The sequence below is a fragment of the Thermobia domestica genome, chromosome 3, assembly GCF_964235325.1.
Source record: "Thermobia domestica chromosome 3, izTheDome1.hap1.1, whole genome shotgun sequence".
NCBI classification, from domain to species: Eukaryota; Metazoa; Arthropoda; class Insecta; order Zygentoma; family Lepismatidae; genus Thermobia; species Thermobia domestica.
Genome location: NC_137456.1, coordinates 171,557,602 through 171,577,220, shown reverse-complemented (window position 1 = coordinate 171,577,220; position 19,619 = coordinate 171,557,602). Strand labels below are relative to the sequence as shown.

At 36.2% G+C, this 19,619-nt stretch overlaps 1 protein-coding gene across 1 annotated transcript in view; it reads left to right on the top strand.

Moving 5' to 3' along the window:
• The first annotated feature begins 3,858 nt into the window (after positions 1–3,858).
• LOC145680864 (gastrin/cholecystokinin type B receptor-like) overlaps positions 3,859–19,619 on the top strand; it is a 709,364-nt gene continuing 693,603 nt past the window's right edge. The window contains exon 1 of the mRNA XM_081751997.1: positions 3,859–3,914. The gene's annotated coding sequence lies outside the window, so the exon portion shown is untranslated. The remainder of the gene's footprint in view (positions 3,915–19,619) is intronic.

The following is a 19,619-nucleotide window of genomic DNA, read 5'->3' as shown; positions in this document are numbered from 1 at the left end:
TTTGGTGGTACAAATTTGTACATATCGAGTACAAATTTTTGGTACAGTTTTCATTCGAATTGCAAAGAAAGTGTTTGTGTGTCAGTTTCACCCGCCATCAAAAATTCAAATTCCTCGAAATTGGAGGGGTTAAAAATTCTAATTTATGTGGCAAAAGTTGGCACATATCGCGTACAAATGTTTGTACAATTTTGATTCAAATTGGAAAGAAAAATAAGTTGGCGGGCAAATTTGACCTGCCATTAAAAATTCATGTTTCTTGAAATTGGTTTGTGTAAAAATTCTAGTTTTGGTGATACAAGTTGTTACATATTGGGCAAGGGCGCCGATCCAGGGAGCCGAGGGTGTCCGGGACCCCAAAGTTCATGCGGGCCTCCCTATTGTATTTATGAATATACACTATTTGGCGTAATTTGAATACAATTTGTCTTACAATTCTCATAAATATACCTTCTGCATCTGATTGGGCCTCCACAATTTACAGAGAAATTGGCGCCCTTGATGATGGGTACATATGCTTGGTACAGTTTTGATTCGAATTAAAAAGAAAACGTTTTGTGCTGGCCAGAGTGACCCCCTAACAAAAGTTAAAATTTCCCGAAATTGGTGAGGGTAAATTCTTATTTTCGTACTTCAAATTGGTTCATACTGAGTACAAATTTTAGTACCTTTTTGATTCGAATTGTAAAGAAAGTGTTTGTGGGTCAGTTTGACCCGCCATAAAAATTCCAATTACTCGAAATTGGAAGTGTTAAAAATTCTAATTTTTGCGGCAAAAGTTGGTACATATCACGTACAAATTTTTGACCAATTTTGATTGAAATTGGAAAGAAAAATAAGTTGTGTGGGCAAGTTTGACCTGCCAACAAAATTTTGCCTCTCATGACCTGCCATGCCTCACGAATTTTCTCGGGATACAAACTAATTTTGGTGTTACAGATTGGTACACATTGAGTACAAAATTCTGGTACCGTTTTGATTTGAATAGGGAAGAAAAGTTTTGTGCAAGCTTGCTTGACCAGTCATTAAAAATTCAATCCTCGCGAAATTGCTGGGAATGTAAACTATAATTTTTTGGTACAAATTTGCACATATTGTTTATAACGTTTTGGTACTGTTTTGATTCGAATTGGAAAAAAATGTTGTGTGTAGGCCAGATTGAAGTCATATCGGTCCTCCATAAAATTCAAATTTTGTAGAAATAAATAGGTTGTACAAATTCTAATTTTGATGATACAAGTTGTCGCATATTGGAAACAATTGGTACCTCTGTGATTCGAATTTGAAAGAAAAATAAGTTGTGCGATCCAATTTGACCCGACATTGCAAACTGAAATTTATCGTTATTGGTAGAAGTACAAATTTTATCTTGGTGGTACAAATTGATAGCTATTGGGTACCAAGTTTTGGTGCTATTTTGATTCGAATTGGAATCAAAAGATTTGTGGGGCTCTGCACCACCCGTTATCAAATATTCAATCTTTTCAAAATTGGTGAGGGTACACATTTTAATTTTGGCTGCACAATTTTTTACATGTAGGGTAGAAATGTTTGGTACCGTTTTGATTCGAATTTTAATGAAAAATAAGTTGTATGGGCGAGTCTAACCGGCCAACCTAAATTCAAATTTCTTGAAACTAGTGGTTGTACATATTTTAATTTTGGTAGTAAAAATTGATAAATATTGGCTACAAATTTTAGATACCGTTTTGATTCCTATTCGAAAGAAAAATAGGTTATGCGGGCCAGCTTGACACGCAATCAAGAATTCTAACTTCTAAGCACTGGTGGGAGTGCTAATTCAACTTTAGATGGTAAAAATTGGTACAACGTTTTGGTCCCGGTTTGATCCGAATTGTAAAGAAAAATGTTATGCAGGCACGTTTGACCCGCCATCAAAACACTCAAACTTCTAGAACTTGGTGGGGTTAAAAATTATTATTTTTTAGTACAAATTGGTACATATGAGAACAAATTGTTGGTACTGTTTTCATTGGAATTGAGGAGAGAAATTTGCTGTGTGGGCCTGTTTGACTCGCCATCAAAAATTAAAATTTCTCGAAATTGGTGGCGGTAGATTTTTTTAATTTTGGTGGTAAAAATGGGTATATATTGGTTACAAATTTTTGGCTCGAATCGGAAAAAAAGGAAGTGTGTTCCAGCTTGACCTGCCAACAAAAATTCAAACTTCTAGAACCTGGTAAGGGTACAAGGTCTTAATTTGATGATACAAATTGGCATATATTGGGTACAAATCTTTGGTTCCGTTCGATTCGAACTGAAAAATGTGTTTTTTAGATCAGTTTGTCCTGCCATCGGAAACGAATTAATGTATAAATATGCGAAGTATTGAGTTCTTTTTACCATTGTTTTTGTTCTTCCATAAAAGTTGTCACCGCGAAATTTTTAATTATTATTATTACGCAGTAATCGTATCATTTGAAATAGTTATGTGTTTGGCTTATTTAAAAATAGAGTAAGTTGAGCTGTCCATGGCATTTGAAAATGCATATCTGTTCCGTTCGTGGTGAATATATTGCAGGTTTATGACATAACAACCACACCGTGTCATAACAGAAATTGTTCTGCGTATGTCTGGGAAACACTGTCAAACTGTCCACATTATTGGAAACACGGACATACGTGAAGAGTTGTGGTGTTATCCAATTTCTTCATTGCAAAGTATTGAACCCGCTGAACTTCATCGACATTTACAGTGTGTATATAGAACTAGTGTTGTCATTCAATGAGATGTGTTGGTGGTGGAAATATTTGAAGAAGGAAGGACTGATGTATGTGTTACAAATCTTTCCCAGAACGGCGAACAACACTGCTGTGTTGATTGAAGGACTGATAAAGTACTGCCGAATATTGCCAAAACAGTAAACATTTCTTTAGAAAATGCCTCTATGCAATCCATGGGATATTTAGCTATAGAAAATGTTAAATAGGGTGCCGAACGTGCTATCAGAATACCAACAATGCACGAGTATAGGCATATTCTGATCCATCTCCATCGTTATCACGTGGAGAACTGTACGTTCTTAAAAAGCATTATAGCGTGTGATGAGACAGTGGTTCACTTCGCCACACACAAATTTCCAGTCATTTTCTTCCAAATAGTTGAAGAGCACTGCGTTGCAGCGCAAAATCATGATCACAATCTTCGGGTCTATAAGATGTATCACACATCGACTTTTTGGAACATAACGTAACTGCAAATGCCACACATAGCAATGTCATTCGAAGAAAGTGACAAAGAGATAGTGTCGAATGATGTTACTCTTTTGGACGATAATCCTCATCCGCACGTGGCTTACATTACGAAGCACTGGCTGCAACTCACGGTTGGGAGATACTAAACAATTCACTTTAGTCTCAACCTAGCACCTACCGTCTTGCATTTCTTTGATTTTCTGAAATGCCCTCTTGGAGGTACATACCTGCAAACCTTTCACGAGGTCCGTGATGCAATGACCACGTGGCTAAAATATCGTGTCACTCAGTTCTTCCGCGGTGAAATCTTTACATTGTCAAAGTGAGGGTAACTTGTTTGAGCATGAAAATGATTATTTGGGGAATTAACGAACTTGACATAGTCTATGTGAAAATGTGTGTTTTGTTCCAATGTATTGTTTAGTTCCAATACGGCCAGTACTTATCACATTTTTCAAACAAACCAATTATTTTGGTTATTCTAAATATTGCTACTAATTAAGTCAGTTGCGGTTAAAAATAGTGAATTCTTATTATTAAATTATTTGTCCTCTCAAATACTGTTCTAGTTTCAAATCATCTATACTTTTTAAATTGTTACTTTCTTATGGAGCAGTAATACTATTAATTTTATTACAGGTAAGTGCATACTACCTCCAACGCAAATAAAACTTCATGAGCAGTGTTTTGCAGTACAGGTAAGCAAAATAAAGTTATGATAATAAAAATAATATTATTTTTTGTGTGTTTAGTATTCGAAATATGTTGATCATGTTACTTCATATTTCTTTCCATGAATATTTTAAATCACTCGTATTTATATAGAATATTAAACAGAATTCCGTAATTGTACAAATGTTAAAATCCTAGACGTTTGTGTGCTTCCAGTCCCTGTTGAAAATACAGCTGGAAATTCCCTACACTAATTGAAATCAATTAAAAGAATATTGGCAAGTTCAATTCGTTCTAAACTCTCCAAACTTAAAAATTATATTTATAATATATAAAGAACAAGAATAATTTGTATCATCCAAGTGAAACTAGTATAAAAGAACGGGTATATCTGTTTATATTATCTTTCGTGTAGTATTTTCTGTATTTAATAACAAGAGAGTTTCGTTTCACAGTCTGCAACTACGGTGGGCTTTCAAACTAGCGAATTCAATACTTCAACTTGAAGTGATACATCCATAACTACTTGAATACAGGAATAAGATCAGAAGTGTTCCACGAACACTGAATCTCTCTCTCCCTATATATATAGTGCGTCCCACTAGCTTTCGAACCCGAAAAAAAACATTATAATTTCCGAACAAATATACATAGGAAAATGAAATTCACAATACACGTACCCTGTTTCATGCTGAATACATGACCGTCACAGCAGGTGCTGAAAGTGTTCTCCCTGGACGTCAAGACATGTTTTTACACGGCGTTCCATATTGTGAAAAGTCCGATGTAGAGTCTCGGTGTGATCTCATGAATAGCATTCTCAATGTTGTTTCGCAACTCTTGCAGTGAACATGGGTTGTTTCTATAGATATAACCTTTAAGAAAACCCCATAAGAAGAAATCAGGTGGTGTTAAATCCGGGGATCTTGGCGGCCACAATCCTTTGGAGATTATCCTGTCACCAAAAAAGGTCTCAATTTCTGCCATGGCCACGTTGGAATTATGGCACGTTGCTCCGTCTTGTTGGAAATAACCGCGACGCAGTTTTTGATCGTCCAGCTGATTCACAAATTCACTGAAGATGTGTAAGTAAACTTGTGTGTGTACAGTATCTTCAAAGAAGATGGGCTCAATGATACGCTGTCGGAAAATTGCACATCAAACACCCACCTTCAAGGGATGAAGTGGAATCTCATGGTACACATGCGAATTTTCGGCGGCCCACACCCGATTATTCTGCAAGTTCACATAACCGGAGAGATGGAACCAAGCTTCATCTGTGAACCAAGTATAGTCTAGGATTCCTGGATTGTCATGCAACAAAGCTTGCCACCAACGACAATACATCGCTCGCTTTTCCTAATCTGTAGTCTTCAACTCCTGGACGACTGTAACGCGATATGGAAACAGCTTGGGTCTTTTAGCGGCTCTTTGCACAGTTGACTTTGACATCTCTACCTCTTGTGATAATCGACGCAGGCTCTGCTTAGGGGACTGAAAAAGACGTTGCCGCACATTCTGCATTGTCTACTCTGACATCCGTGGACGCACGCCTCCATGTCCCGTAAGCAACGTTCCTGGTGTTTCAAACTTGTTCACCAAATGATGTATTGATGATTTCGATGGTCCTTTACGGCATCCAAATTCACGGCAAAATTCACGTTGAACGGTCTGATACGATTCCGATATCAAATATTTTTTTAACAACGAACATGCGTTCCTTTACGGTGTACAGAACCATCCTCGCGATGCAGCGACTCGAGTCACACTAACGCACGCGCACCACGCAAAGCAGCACTCCCCCGGCGCCACCTATCGTCTTTGTTTTGACGTGTGCCCTTCTGTTAAAGCTTTTCTCGTGTTTAGCATAAAACAAGGTACGTGTATTGTGAATTTGATTTTCTTATGTACATTTGTTCGGAAATTATAACGTTTTTTTTCGGATTCGAAAGCTAGTGGGACGCACTGTATATATATATATATATATATATATATATATATATATATATATATATATATATATAGCTATTACCCTGTATCTCTACGTGTTTTACTCTACGACCATCAATACAAAAATCGGAAGTGCAAATTCCTGTCTATCACTTTTGGTTGTAGTGGAAATAAAATTATAGTTGAAAGATATTCTTGCGTATGCAAAACTGCTTTTCGCTATGTATTCCCGTTTTATCTATTATGGAGTTAGTGTTCTAACCAAAAATCTTAATTTTTCACCAGTTTCAGTTTGAACAAATAGATAAAAGTATAGAGAGAAACTTTTTCTTGGGACTTTAAAAACTTTGTTTTTTTAAAAGTAAAAACAAAGTTTTCTTTATTTCTTACTCTTCGCTGTATGAAAATAAGTATTGAAACCATAAATACTAATAAATTTCAACAATTTTCAGTTTTCGTAGATGTAGGATACTATGGTATGATTCTTGGATACATTGATTCGATTGAAAAACTGAAAAAGCACTTTTTACTATCAATTACTCCTTTTGTTCTACGGAGACAAACCTTGAAACCAGAAACAGTTTATTTCTATTATTTTCGTTTGATTAGGTGATTCACAGAGGAGATAGAACATCTTTTTCGGACCATTAGTCGATTGCGAACCAACACTTCTTGATATATTTTTTAGTGTTTGCTCTATGGAAATTAGTACTGAAACTAGAAGTTCCTGTAAATTTAAATCACTTTGAGTTTTGGTAGAGGGTCATGGGTGACACTGATATGTTTTCTTGAGACACTGAATATATAACATCGACACAATTTCTCCCTTTTTACTACAGATTTTTTTCTATGGTGACAAACGTTGAAACCGAAAAAAAAAGTTTATTTCTACTGCTTTCAGTGTGATAGAGGCTTACGTAGAAGTTGGGATGCTGAATCGATTGCATAAATACGTTTAGATAACTTTTTCTACGTCTAGATATTTTTTTTTTTCTGTTCTATGGGAATCACTATTGAAACCGAGAGTATTGGTCAATTTCAGCCAGTTTTAGTTTTCGTGGAGCATTGTGAGTTATACCGTAAGTTCTGTCACACTGAATCGGTTACAATAATTCGGTTCTCACTATCTGTTACCATTCTGTGATTATAAAATTTGATACTCGAAATAGCTAATTTCAACCATTTGGGTTTGAATGAGGAGATACAGCCCACTCATAGACTCTACGTCGGTTGAAAAAGACGCTTTTTGTTATCATTTACTGTATTTATTTCATCAAAATTAGTATTGACACCGAAAGTAATAGTATTCTAACCACTTCTGATTTTGGTAGAGTGTTAGAAATAGTATGTATGTTGTCTTGAGATACTGAATCCTTTACAGAAGAAAACGCTTCCCCTTGTCTGTTACCGTTTCGTTCTATGGCGTTAATCTTGAAACCGGAAATGGTAAATATGAACTACTCTTGGTTTGGATAAACGATTGACGGAGGAGGTGGAATCTATTCTTGGGACGGTGAATCAATTGAAAGAAAAAACTGGTGTTACCATTTTTTTCTCTGATACCTGTCAGCAAACAGTCGGATTGATTAGTCGTTCTATAAGCCATCTGATATTTGTGCATAGTGTAGTTTGGAAGTCTAATAGTTTTTAGGACAAAAATTTAACATTACTCTATTTAAAACAAATGTATTTTAGATAACACAAGTAATATCGACATAGGACATACACTTCGAAATATTATCATAGTAGCAAAGCCACATTCTGAGTTACAAGACTAACAAAACTAGAAATTATAGGTTAAGTTCCTTTTTTCTATCACACTAAAAGACTTCTGCACTTTGCTGAGATTTACATATTATTTTTTTAAATACAAAACCCCTATCCCGGACTAAAATTCTGGCTACCGGGGTTTCGCGGTAATCGGTACTCGGAAGTGTAAATCTCAAATCTCAGCAGTTTGTTAAAAGAGATTTTACATTTCATGTTGTTATTTCTTTGTTACACAAAAAAATCTTGTTGCTTCTATTCATGGTGAATTACTGAACTTATACTTTTAAAATTATTGAAAAATGAATAATTATTTTTAAACATAAAAATTCACAACAGTTAAGTAGAATGTGTTAAGCATACACAAAAATAGGAAGGTAATGGAAATCTGTTTGTTTGTTGACACGTGCAAACTGATTGTGAGTAATAAATGTTTATTTACTCATGTTCTTGTGTGGCATTACTGATCCTGCTTTCTGGAGACGGGCATAGGCAAGTTGGAGCGAGTTTCATTTGAAACGTGACTCGATTCGAAAAAATTTCTCCAACTGAAATCGAGTCCACTCAAAACGAAGCAAATTCTGTGTGTTTTAAGTACTCTGGAAGAATATGAGGCAAAAGAGTACGAAGGATCATACAGAACTTTAATGCTCATTGCACTCCAATTATGTTTTCTATACCATTACTACTACTACTACTAATACTACTACTACTACTAATACTAATAATAATAATAATAATATAATTATAATATGAAGAACAAGAACAAGAAGAAGATTTAAAAAAGATTTTTCCCTTTCAGTTTTTTAACTTCGTTTCTGTCCCTTTCATATATCGAACCGCGGTGGCTCAGTGGTAGAGCCTTCACCTCTGAAGCGTGTGGTCCCTGGTCCAATCCCAGCTCGTGCCAAGTAAACTTTGTGGTGGACAAACAGGTGTGCTTGAGTTTTCTCGGTGTTTCCACCTTTCTTCCTACTTTCTTCATTCCATCCTTTCATTCATTTCTCATAATCACCATTTCCTTTAGCATAACAAGCATAACCGCGGGACGTAAAACTCAAGGATTTCATTTCATTTTCTTTCATATATCCTCCTATCTTTCATCTTTGTTATTATAACACCGCGTATAAAGATGAAAGATGGACTTTTCTTCTCCAAATACTAAAAAGTACAGTATTTGTTTACTGGTTGACTGGTGACGTCCATAGTCGAAAAGTCTACGAGGCAAAGATGTCATTCACGAGATTCCCAGTTTGAGATCCCAAGAAGCATGTATTCCGGCTTCAGCCTAAAAAAAGTTAAAACTTATCGTGTTCCGGCCAAACACATCCAAAACTTATCGGCCCGGGTTGAGTTCGGCTTGGGCTGAAACATTTGACCTTTACCGTCTCTACCTTGATAGTAAGTAAATACTGATACTCATGCACACAAGACAAGATTTGACGAGACTGTCTGCTCATATTTTTTCTCCTCTCGTTATCAAAACAAGTTGAGATGCTAAAATTGCCCCCTCTCGTGTGCAACATTAAGGTGATTCCACATTATTGCTTATGTTTCTGATAGCTTTCCTTTTCCAAATAATCAGGTGATCACTAATTTCAAAACCAGTGGAAACAAGCTGTACGAACGACTTAAATATCCAACTCGATTCCACTCCAAATTTAACCTCAAAAACAATGAATTGGCTCATAAGTCGAATCGAGTAAATTATCGCTAGCTCGACTCGTGCTGATCCTTACTGGTTTCAGATGTTCTGAGTTTCCAATATGCAATTAAAGACTTCGGGGCAAAAACCCGTCAAGTCCAGGACCTGAAAGTGTAAAGGGGGTAGCTCCACGTGGGACTCTCTTTATCCGATTTTCTTCAAACTTGGGACATATATACTAGACCGAAAATAAATCGACACGTAGTTTTTGGTTTCTTTCGGAAAATAGGTTAAGGGGGGCAAAGAGCCCGTTTTCAAGAAATGATCACCTTGATTAAAATGGCCACATTAAAGAAACGAAGCTCTGCTGCTGCAAAGATGACTTCAAAGCTGGAAATACGTCTGTCGTTTCGCGAGAAAAGGGTTGCAGGGGCAATGGGCACCTTCGAAATGACAAGGGACTCCGCACAATCCTTACGGAAATTGGATTTCGGTGGAATTGCTTGAAACGTGATATATTGTAGGTATTGTGTCAATAAAAAAAATCTCAATGGGCACAATTACAAACCACTGACTGTTTGGATACAACAGGGCACTTTTTTGAAAACAGCAGAAGATAACGGCATTCTGGATTTCGGTAAATATGACTAAAACCGTTATATGCTGTAGATATTGTGATCCTGAGAAAATGTCTTAATGGGCATAATGACCAATCACTGATCATTTGGCCACTACAGGTCCACTTTCTTGAAAAAAAAAGAAGATAATAATATTCTGGATTTCGATGAAAATAACTGAAACTGTGATATGTTGTAGATGTTGTGATCCTGATAAAAAGTCTCAATAGGCACAACCACCAATCACTGAACGTGTGGCTATTACAGGGTCGCTTTTTGGAAAACAGAAGCTAACGGTATCCTGGATTCGTGTGGAATTGCTTGAAACCGTGATATGTTATAGATATTGCGATCTTGAGAAATTGTATTAATGGGCGCAACCACCAATCAGTAACCATTTGGGAACTACGGGTCCACATTTTTAAAACAGCAGAAGGAAGGATACTATGAAATTTTGGTACAATTGTATGAAACCCTGAAAAGCAGATTATACAACCTTGAAAAGGGATGGGGAGAGTAGCGGCCAACATCATTTAAGCATATACAAAATTCATATGTTCATCATACGGGACAAAGGAAAGACGTGGAAACTCTAGACAATTTCTCTCAGGATCACGACATCTACAACATATCACAGTTTCATTCATTTACAAGGAAATCAAAGATATCGTTATACCCGGCTGTTTTAAAGAAAATCTGCACCTGTAGTAAAAAAAAAGGAAGTAATTCGAAGGATGTGTCCATTAAGATTTTTTCTCATGCTGAGAAGATCTTCAACATATCTCAATTTTTCTAAATCTTACCGAAATCCAGAACATCATTATACTGTGCTGTTTTCAAGAAAGTAGCCCTGTAGTGACCAAACGATTAGTGATTTGTGGTTGTGTCATGGAAACTTTTTCTCAAGATAACAATACTATCTTCAACATGTCACGGTTTCTGTCATTTAGACCGAAATCCAGAACATCACTATCTTCGGTTGCTTTCAAAAAAGTGGCCTCTTAGTAGCCAAACGGTATTTGGATGGTATTTGTGCCCACTACGATTTGTCCTCAGAGTCACAATATCTACTTCATATCACGGTTTCAAGCGATTCCACCGAAATCCAGAACACCGTTACCTTCTGTTTCCTAAAAAGATACCGTGTAGTGGCCAAATTGTCAGTGATTGGTAGCTGTGCCCATTAAGACATTTTCTCAGGATCACAATTTCTACAACATATCAAGGTTGAAGGTTTTTTAAACAGAAATCCAGAATACCGTTATCTCCGGCTAGAAAGGTGCCCCTGTAGTAGTCAAATGGTCAGGATTTTGTGGTTTTGCCGGTTGATATTTTTTTTAGGAACACAAAATCTACAATATATCATGGTTTCAAGCAATTTCACCGAAATCCGATTTCCGTAAGGATTGTGCGGTGTCCTTTGTCATTTCGAAGGGGGCCATGCACCCTGAAACCCTTTTCTCGCAAAAACGGCAAAACACGTATTTCCAACTTTGAAGTCCTCTTTGTATCAGCAGAGTTCTCTTTCTTTAATGTGGCCCTTTTCATCAAGGGGATTCTTTTTTGGGAAGGGTCGTCCCCTTAACCTATTTTCCGAAATAAACGAAAAAATACGTGTCGATTTATTTTTGGTCCAGTATATGTCCGAAGTTTGAACAAAATCGGACGAAGAGAGTCCATTGTGAAGCTATCCCCTTTACACTTTCAGTTTTTGGACTTGACGGGCTTTTGCCCCAAAGTCTTCAATTGTGGCAAGCTTAATTGTTCGTGGAGACTAGTATCACAGGTTAGAGATCTGCAGAGACAGATATTACTCTTCTATCGTCATATAACTACTTGCTTGCTGAACAACGAGAAGCATTAAGCATACTTTTTCTACGCGTCACACCAAACCTTCAAAATCATTCTCTAGCAGTAGCATTCTTCTTAGCTTATTGGTAAGGAAGTAACTTCTTACTTTCTGAATGTTCACTTCGTACAATTGGCAGTTCGAGTCTTACGCAATCAATTCGACAATATTTATAGTACCTTTTCGTAATACCAACCATTCTCTTTACTGATGTAGATTAACAAATGCCGATAAATATTGCAGAAAGTAGCTAGGTATGTGTAATATGTAATTGCCCAGCCGCCGGCGAGTAATGGTTACGTTCCTTCCAATTACAGACCATATTATATCCACACACACTATAAATTCTTTGTGGTTTCAATGTGTGTGCGGGCTTGGCGAGATGTCGCTCCCATCGGTGGTCCACCGATGCTTACAGCATGGGGTTGCTTCCTAAATTTAATTCGTATGTACAACTATGTCCAAAATAAATATCGCATATACTGTAACTTACATTTTTCCGGTATAACTTTGTGTATAAAGTTGAAGAGTGTAACCTAAGTATGTGGCCAAGTGGGTTGCGAGGCGATCTAATACATTGCATGTCTTATACTCGGCAGAGTCCACCTCAACCATTTCATTTTGTTTTAAAACGGAACATTTTTATCATGAATTACATTAGCACGCACTACATGGGTGACAATTTATATTAAGATAGCCTATACTATGAGCTTTAATAGGAATATTGGAGACACTCGGTACTTATTACTTAGTAAGTTTCAATAGATTCAGTGTTTGATCATGTCGCATGTGAAGTTATGAAATATGAATTGGTTTCAACAGGCTCGGATCCAAGGAGAAGGTTATAGGGGCTTTAGCTCCTCCCCCTTGACGCTCATATATACACTGGATAAAATGGGTTCTAATCCGACTTTCTTTACATAGGATAAAGTGGAAAACTATGGTTTAGCTCCTTCCTTTATCATATCCTGGTTCCGAGGCTGGATTTCAATATTATGATGACCAAGGATTTTAATGTGTTGTCAGAACTTTCTGTTATAGAAGCCTCAAGTTAACACGCGATAAAATAGTATTTCTGCATTACGCAACTTTTTAAACTATTTTCAATATTTGTATGTATCTTCCCTCCTCGAAAAGTTTGCTTTATTGGGTACTGTACTTCTGACGATGCTTCCATTATCAAATAGCGTACGTAGTTTTATTTACCATAGAATTTCATACGCCAAAATAGTTGAAAACTTTCTCATTGTTTTAACATGACTTAAGTAGATTTTCAGCTTAACTTCCCTTTCAGCAGCGATGCTATATGAGACGTGGACCTACTAACTAAAGTTAAATCCGAACCACATGAATTCCACCTTGAATCGAACCTGGGTCTCTTTATTGAATTTGGACTCGAACGCTCTCAAGCGGGTTTAAGAGGGTGCACTTGCTACCCCTGCGTTTTTCAATGAATATAATTTTTACTAATTATATTAATTTTACATTTGAAAAAGTGTAAACATTTCGCTTTTTATTTAAAATTTCCTTGATTTATACGTAGTGAGCGTTGAACACATGTTTCGTTTTTATACGTGGCAATAGTAACTTCCATGGTCCCCATTCTTTTACCTCTAGACACAGATTTATTGTTTTAGTAACTGCCAAATTACGATTTTTATCAACAAAGAGAAGCTGTTCTATTAACGGTGAGTTAGAAGCCGCGATGGCTCAGTGGTAGATCGTTTACCACTTGTGCTTACGGTCTCGGGTTCGATCTCAGCCAGCACCAAGTGAATTTGTGGTGGACAAACACCGAGTTTGTGGGTTTCCTCGGGGTTGTCCCGTTTCCTCCCACTGTCTTCGTTCCACCATTTCAATCACTACTCATCATCACCGTCTCCTTTAGCATAACCCGCACAATCGTGGAACGTAAAACAACGATTTTATTTATTTTTCTACTAACTCTGGTATCGATTTCCTGCTAAGTAATGGTAAAAGTGAATCGGAAAGGGTATGGGGACGGTTAGTAGCTTCATAACGTCACGCCGTACCCCATGACTATCTTTGCCCATTGTGATTTCTTACGAACTGGGGGATCGCCGTACATATCTTTGAACGTGGGGGACGGCGTCTCCCCGCGTTCCACCGCACTTTTACCCCAGCTGCTAAATATTAATTGTTGTGAGGACTAACGAAAATTATTGTGCGATAATAATAATAATTTTAATAATAATAATAATAATAATAATAATAATAATAATAATAATAATAATAATAGTATCATAAAGATATTTTTCAACTTTCTATTACAATTCCTGTGCGCTCCCGTGATCCTGGATATGTTGATTTTTATAAGGAATAAATAAGCTTTAAACAACAATTTGGCAAATATGATTTGTATAAAAGACAAAAAAAGACTTATCAGATGTTTTACAAAGGACTAAGCAACTGACGTTGTGTCTGTTTATTTTTAAATACAATGTTACAAGGTACAGAAGCCACGCCTGCTGGTAGCTTGCTTTCTTGCCTGAGGGCAGCTTCACTACTAAAATTAAGACTTTCATCCGGTCAATATATTGTGTAACTAACAATCATTCACATAGGTTTTTTGCAGCAGGTTAACCAAACCACGTTGTTGTAGACAGTGGCGGCGGAAGATGGCAACCTTTACCCGGGCTGAATTTTACAAAAAACTTTTGTTCATTGGGTAAAAAGCAAAGTCCATCGTACGTTGTAATCCCTCCCCCCTCTTCATTGCACACTGTGTGAAATTTAACTTGTATACTGTAGTGAGTTACAGGAAAGAGAACGTTACTTTCAAAAAGTGGTATTATCAAATAAGATTGACCATTGTCACAATATATTCAAGTTAAAAAATATTCACTTAACAGTCGTCGTACTTAATTGTCTGCACTAAAATTCCCATAATATGCATTTTTCTTTACTAATATGAGCTCCGAGCTTAGTGGCTAAACGGTCTTAAAGGCTAAGCGCCTTTCGCGTGACAGACCCGTGTTCGACTCCTGGCGGGAGGTCATGTAGTTCGCATTGCTCGTTAATCAGTAGGTCAACGTCTACTATAGCCTCGCTGGTGAAACGGACGTCAAACTCAAAATCAACTCAATATGAGATACGTCATATTGTTATATGTAATTAAATTTCAGATGCAACCCCATGCTTTAAGCATCGGTGGACAACCCCACCCAAAGCATGTTAAATTGCCGATATGCATGATTTGTTTACATTAAGGTGACTTCTAAAAATCATTATTAAACCAGGAAACGAGGATTATCTCCTATCTCCTTTACCTCTATTTTCAAATGTCTGTACATTTGAAATAAGGCATAACTACAGACGGACATCTACTGGCAATATATAAAAAGATATGATAAATTATAATATTCTAAAAAGTAGAAACGCAGTTGAAGTGATTCAAACCCGCGACCCTCTTACTCGTAAACCGAAACACTACGTACTATGCCACGGAGCCAACATCAAATACGAACCACAAAGAATTTACAGTGTGTGTGTGTTGTAATTGGAAGGAACGTAACAATTACTCGTTATTTCCAGCTCGACGGATGGAAAATTACACATTACACATACCTAGCTATTTTCTACAATATTTATCTGCATTTGTTAAATCTACATCAGTAAGGAGAATGGTTTGTATTACTAAAAGGTACTATAAACATTGTCGAATTGATTGGGTAAGACTCGAACTGCCAATTGTACGAAGTGAACATTTAGAAAGTAAGAAGTTACTTCCTTACCAATACGCTAAGAAGAATGCTACTGCTAGAGAGTGATATTTAAGGTGTTGGTGTAACGCGTAGAAAACGTATGCTTAATGCTTGTCTGTGTTCAGCAAGCAAGTAGTTATATTACTATAGAAGAGTGATATCTCTCTCTGCAGATCTCTAACCTATGATACTTTTCTCCACGAACAATTAAGCTTGCCACAATTGCAGAAAGATCAGCACGAGTCGAGTTATAGGTAACTTATTCGATTTTGAGTTCCTGGCCAATTCATCGTTTTTGAGGTTAAGTTTGGAGTCGAATCGAGTTTGATATTTAGCTGGTTTTGAAATCAGTGGTCACCTGATTATTTGGAAAACAAAAGCTATCAGAAACGTAAGCAGCAATGTGGAACAATTTTAATGTTGTTCACAAGAGGGGAGAATATTAGCATCTCAACTTGTTTCGATAATGAAATGAGAAAAAACATTGACGAGAGGACAGCCTCGTCAAAACTTGCCTTGTGTGCATGAATATCAGTATTTACTTACTATCAAGGTAGAAACAGTCATGGTCAAATGTTATAGTCCAACCCGAAATCCGACCCGGACCGATAAGTTTTGGACGTGTTTGGCCGGCGCACGATAACTTTTAACCATTTCTGCCTCAAGTCGGAATATATGCTTCTTCGGAACTCAAACTGGGAACCTCGGGAATATTTTTATCTACTAGACTTAGTTGAGCATTCAACCAGTAAACAAATACTGTACTTCTTAGTATTCACAGAAAAAAATACAGCCTATCTTTTATTATACGCCGTCTTATAATAAAAAAGAAGAAAGATAGGAGGATATATGAAACAAACAGTAACGAAGATGGAAAACTTAAAGAAGGGGACTTTAAATTTCTTCTTCTTCTTCTTCTTCTTCTTCTTCTTCTTATTATTATTATTATTATTATTATTATTATTATTATTATTATTATTATTATTATTATTATTATTATTGTGCCTCGCGTCCTCATGCCTTCCTTTTAGAATACTTAAAACTACACTAGAATTTGCTTTGCTTTGAATAGGCCTGACTTCAATTGGAGAAAATTTGTCGAGTCGAATCAAGTTTCAAACAAATCGAGGTCCAACTTGCCTATGCTCATTCCTTCAAAGCAGGATCCCAACCAGAATTAGCCCGGGATAGGTAACTTATATTTAAAAGAAATGACAATGTTAGCAAAATGCAGAAGTATTTTAGTCTGAGAACAAAAAAGGTATGAAATCTCTAATTTCTAATTCTATTAGTCTTGTAGCTCTCAGTCCGTTGCAAAAGTACTGATATAAATATGGGCAATGAATAATGGTTATTTTGTAGAACATTCCACTTTAATATCACAGGAAATTCATCTTCCGGTTTGCTTGATTACGAAAATTTATAGAGTATATTGCTATACTATGTAAAATATGTGTACTGTCGCGAGGATTTCGTAGCCAGGATTTCGTAATGGCGGGGCGATACATGATATGAAATATTGTGGTTGTCAGACCAGGGGCTATATCATTCTAAACTATTTTAGTGGCAACATATATTGGTTCGTTTAGCCAGGATTTCGTAATGGGGAGAGGGCTGGGCGTGACATGAGATACTGTAGTTATCACACCAGGGGCTTGATCAATCTAAACTGTTTTACTGGTAACATATATTGGTTTGTTAGAACAATAAAATGAGGATATGATGATAAGTATTCTAATAACAAACTATGAAGGAATCTCGAGTAAAGGGATATTAAAAAGCTAGTGAAAAAGATTTTACAATATCTACGTTCCTTACTCTGTTCCCTCAAATATAACAATTTTCCTTTGATTATGACCTCACCTATTATACTGTAAAAACTACATCCACTATTATAAAAAGTACATGTCCAACAACGTCTTATAAAATATTTTCCAATCTCTGTCATCCTTTCTCTGTTGAATCAAACGTTAACAGAAATTTCTTTCCGTCAACTTCAATCAGTTAAAAATGACAAGTTAAAGGAGCAGTAAAAAACTGTTCCGAAAATAACATGTTTGAAACTGCAGAGAAGCGATGACGAAAAATTATGATAAAAAATGTCCATACTATTACAGAACGGCGTTGTGTTTTCGAGAGCTTGAAACTTCTCTGATAGTAGCAGATATTCTGAAAAAATTCTGTAACTTTTCTAGAAATTTCAAACTCCCTGACTTTTCCAGGATATCCCGCTCATTCATCACCGTGTATTGCAAGTAATTCGGGTTATGCGTTGCTCATAAGGCTGGAGTGCTGAGGAAACAATGAAAAGGACAGGTCTGCAACGTTATGTTCAAGTTTGCGTATCATTGGCTACTGCGTATGTAACTTATAATTTGAAAGAGACAGTAAAACACTCGTCAATAATTTCTGAACGTTGATTCTTCATTTTCACGTTCTTTTTAATTTCACCATTCCTTATTTTCTTAATTTCTGGTTCCGGATCCCCCGGACCCACCCTCACTTGGCTACGTGTCTGTACTGTCGCTGTTTTGTGACGAGAATCAGAAACAGATGTAACAAGTAAATTACAGTGATAGTTTTCTATTAATAGTATTCTACTAAGGGAGAAATATAACTATTCTTATTTTAACAAATTTTAAGCATAAAAAATTTATTCGGTTTCACACCCTTCCCCCTCAACCTTGAACACTTAAATGGAAGAACATATTTAGAGTTTGATTGCTGATTTCAGTATATTTCAAGCATTATTTCTCGGATCTAGGCCAGTGCAATAGGTCGATATACCGATATTGATATTCTCATATATTTACATTCGATATCGCAAATATATCGACATCGATATAACATCCTGAATTTTCGTTATCGATATTGGGGGAGGGCGAGGTATAGGGGCCCAACTAAGACTTGAGATGGATGAAAAATCAAAGTTACTTTTTACAATAACGTCTTCTAATGATGATTTCTTTATTACCACAAACTGCAATGTAAATAAATCCACTTGCAAATTTGCAATATTATATAGTATAATTTCTTAGCCGCCAGGACGTTTCTGTTCCCGGAAAAAGAAAACAAAAAACACCTGTATAAAGCTACTGCTTCGAACTTTGACCTAGAATGTATCATAAAAAAGTTTTTCTATGCCTCTCTCGCGGAGATTTCCATCCCTTTTGGCCTTTGGGACCGCTCATTCACAAAAAGTGCACACATGACCGCTATATGCTCCTAAGCAGAGTCAGAGATTTTGAAAAGGAAACGAGTTTTAATAATAATAATAATAATAATAATAATAATAATAATAATAATAATAATAATAATAATAATTATTATTATTATTATTATTATTATTATTATTATTATTATTATTATTATTATAACAATTGCGTTTACAACTATGGTTCTTTCGCTTTATCTTGCATGGGAGGCCCGGAAGTCTGCTACGCCACTTGTGTTTCTTATTCTGTGTTTGTCTCTCTTTCCATTTCGTGTGGATATTTGTTTCTGTGCTGTTATGTTAGGCTTTAATATTAAACCTGTACTTTATGTATCTTTTCTGTCTTTCTAAAGATTCTATTTTTCTGGAGATTCTATTTTCTGGAAAAAGGAGAGAAATGCTTTCCTCTGATATCTATTTCTTACCATTCATCTTCTTTGAACTCCTTAAGTAAGATTATTTTGTAGCTTTTTATGTTATCCATTGCCTTCACAATAATAAAATCGCCATTCTTAAAATTTATTTTATTCTCTTATTTGCAGTTTGCCACACTGACTTATTTCTAACAAAATTGGGGTTTGATCCAACGCGTTTCTAGTGCTCAATTATCTCAACGCCCAAGTTTCTTGGGTTGCCTGTTATTGCAGAAAAGGGAGAATTGGAGGTAGTAATGCACTTTTGAAATCGTGTATACAAAAGGTCTCCTGGAGGGTTCAACTTCAACAGAGATGGTGTATACATTCACTTTAAATGTTCTTGTTCCCTTTTACAGGTATAAAATTTGGAGATTGTTATCCTCTTTGATGATCGGTTTGGTATATGATGGAAGTGCAGGGTGTATGTAAAGATATTTCTAAATGTTCTCGTTCCCTTTTATGAGTATAATATATCTACGTTTTTTTCTTTTTCTTTGATGTGATATTGATTATGTGGGGGTTAAGATCAGTAATGCACCCTTTTTAAA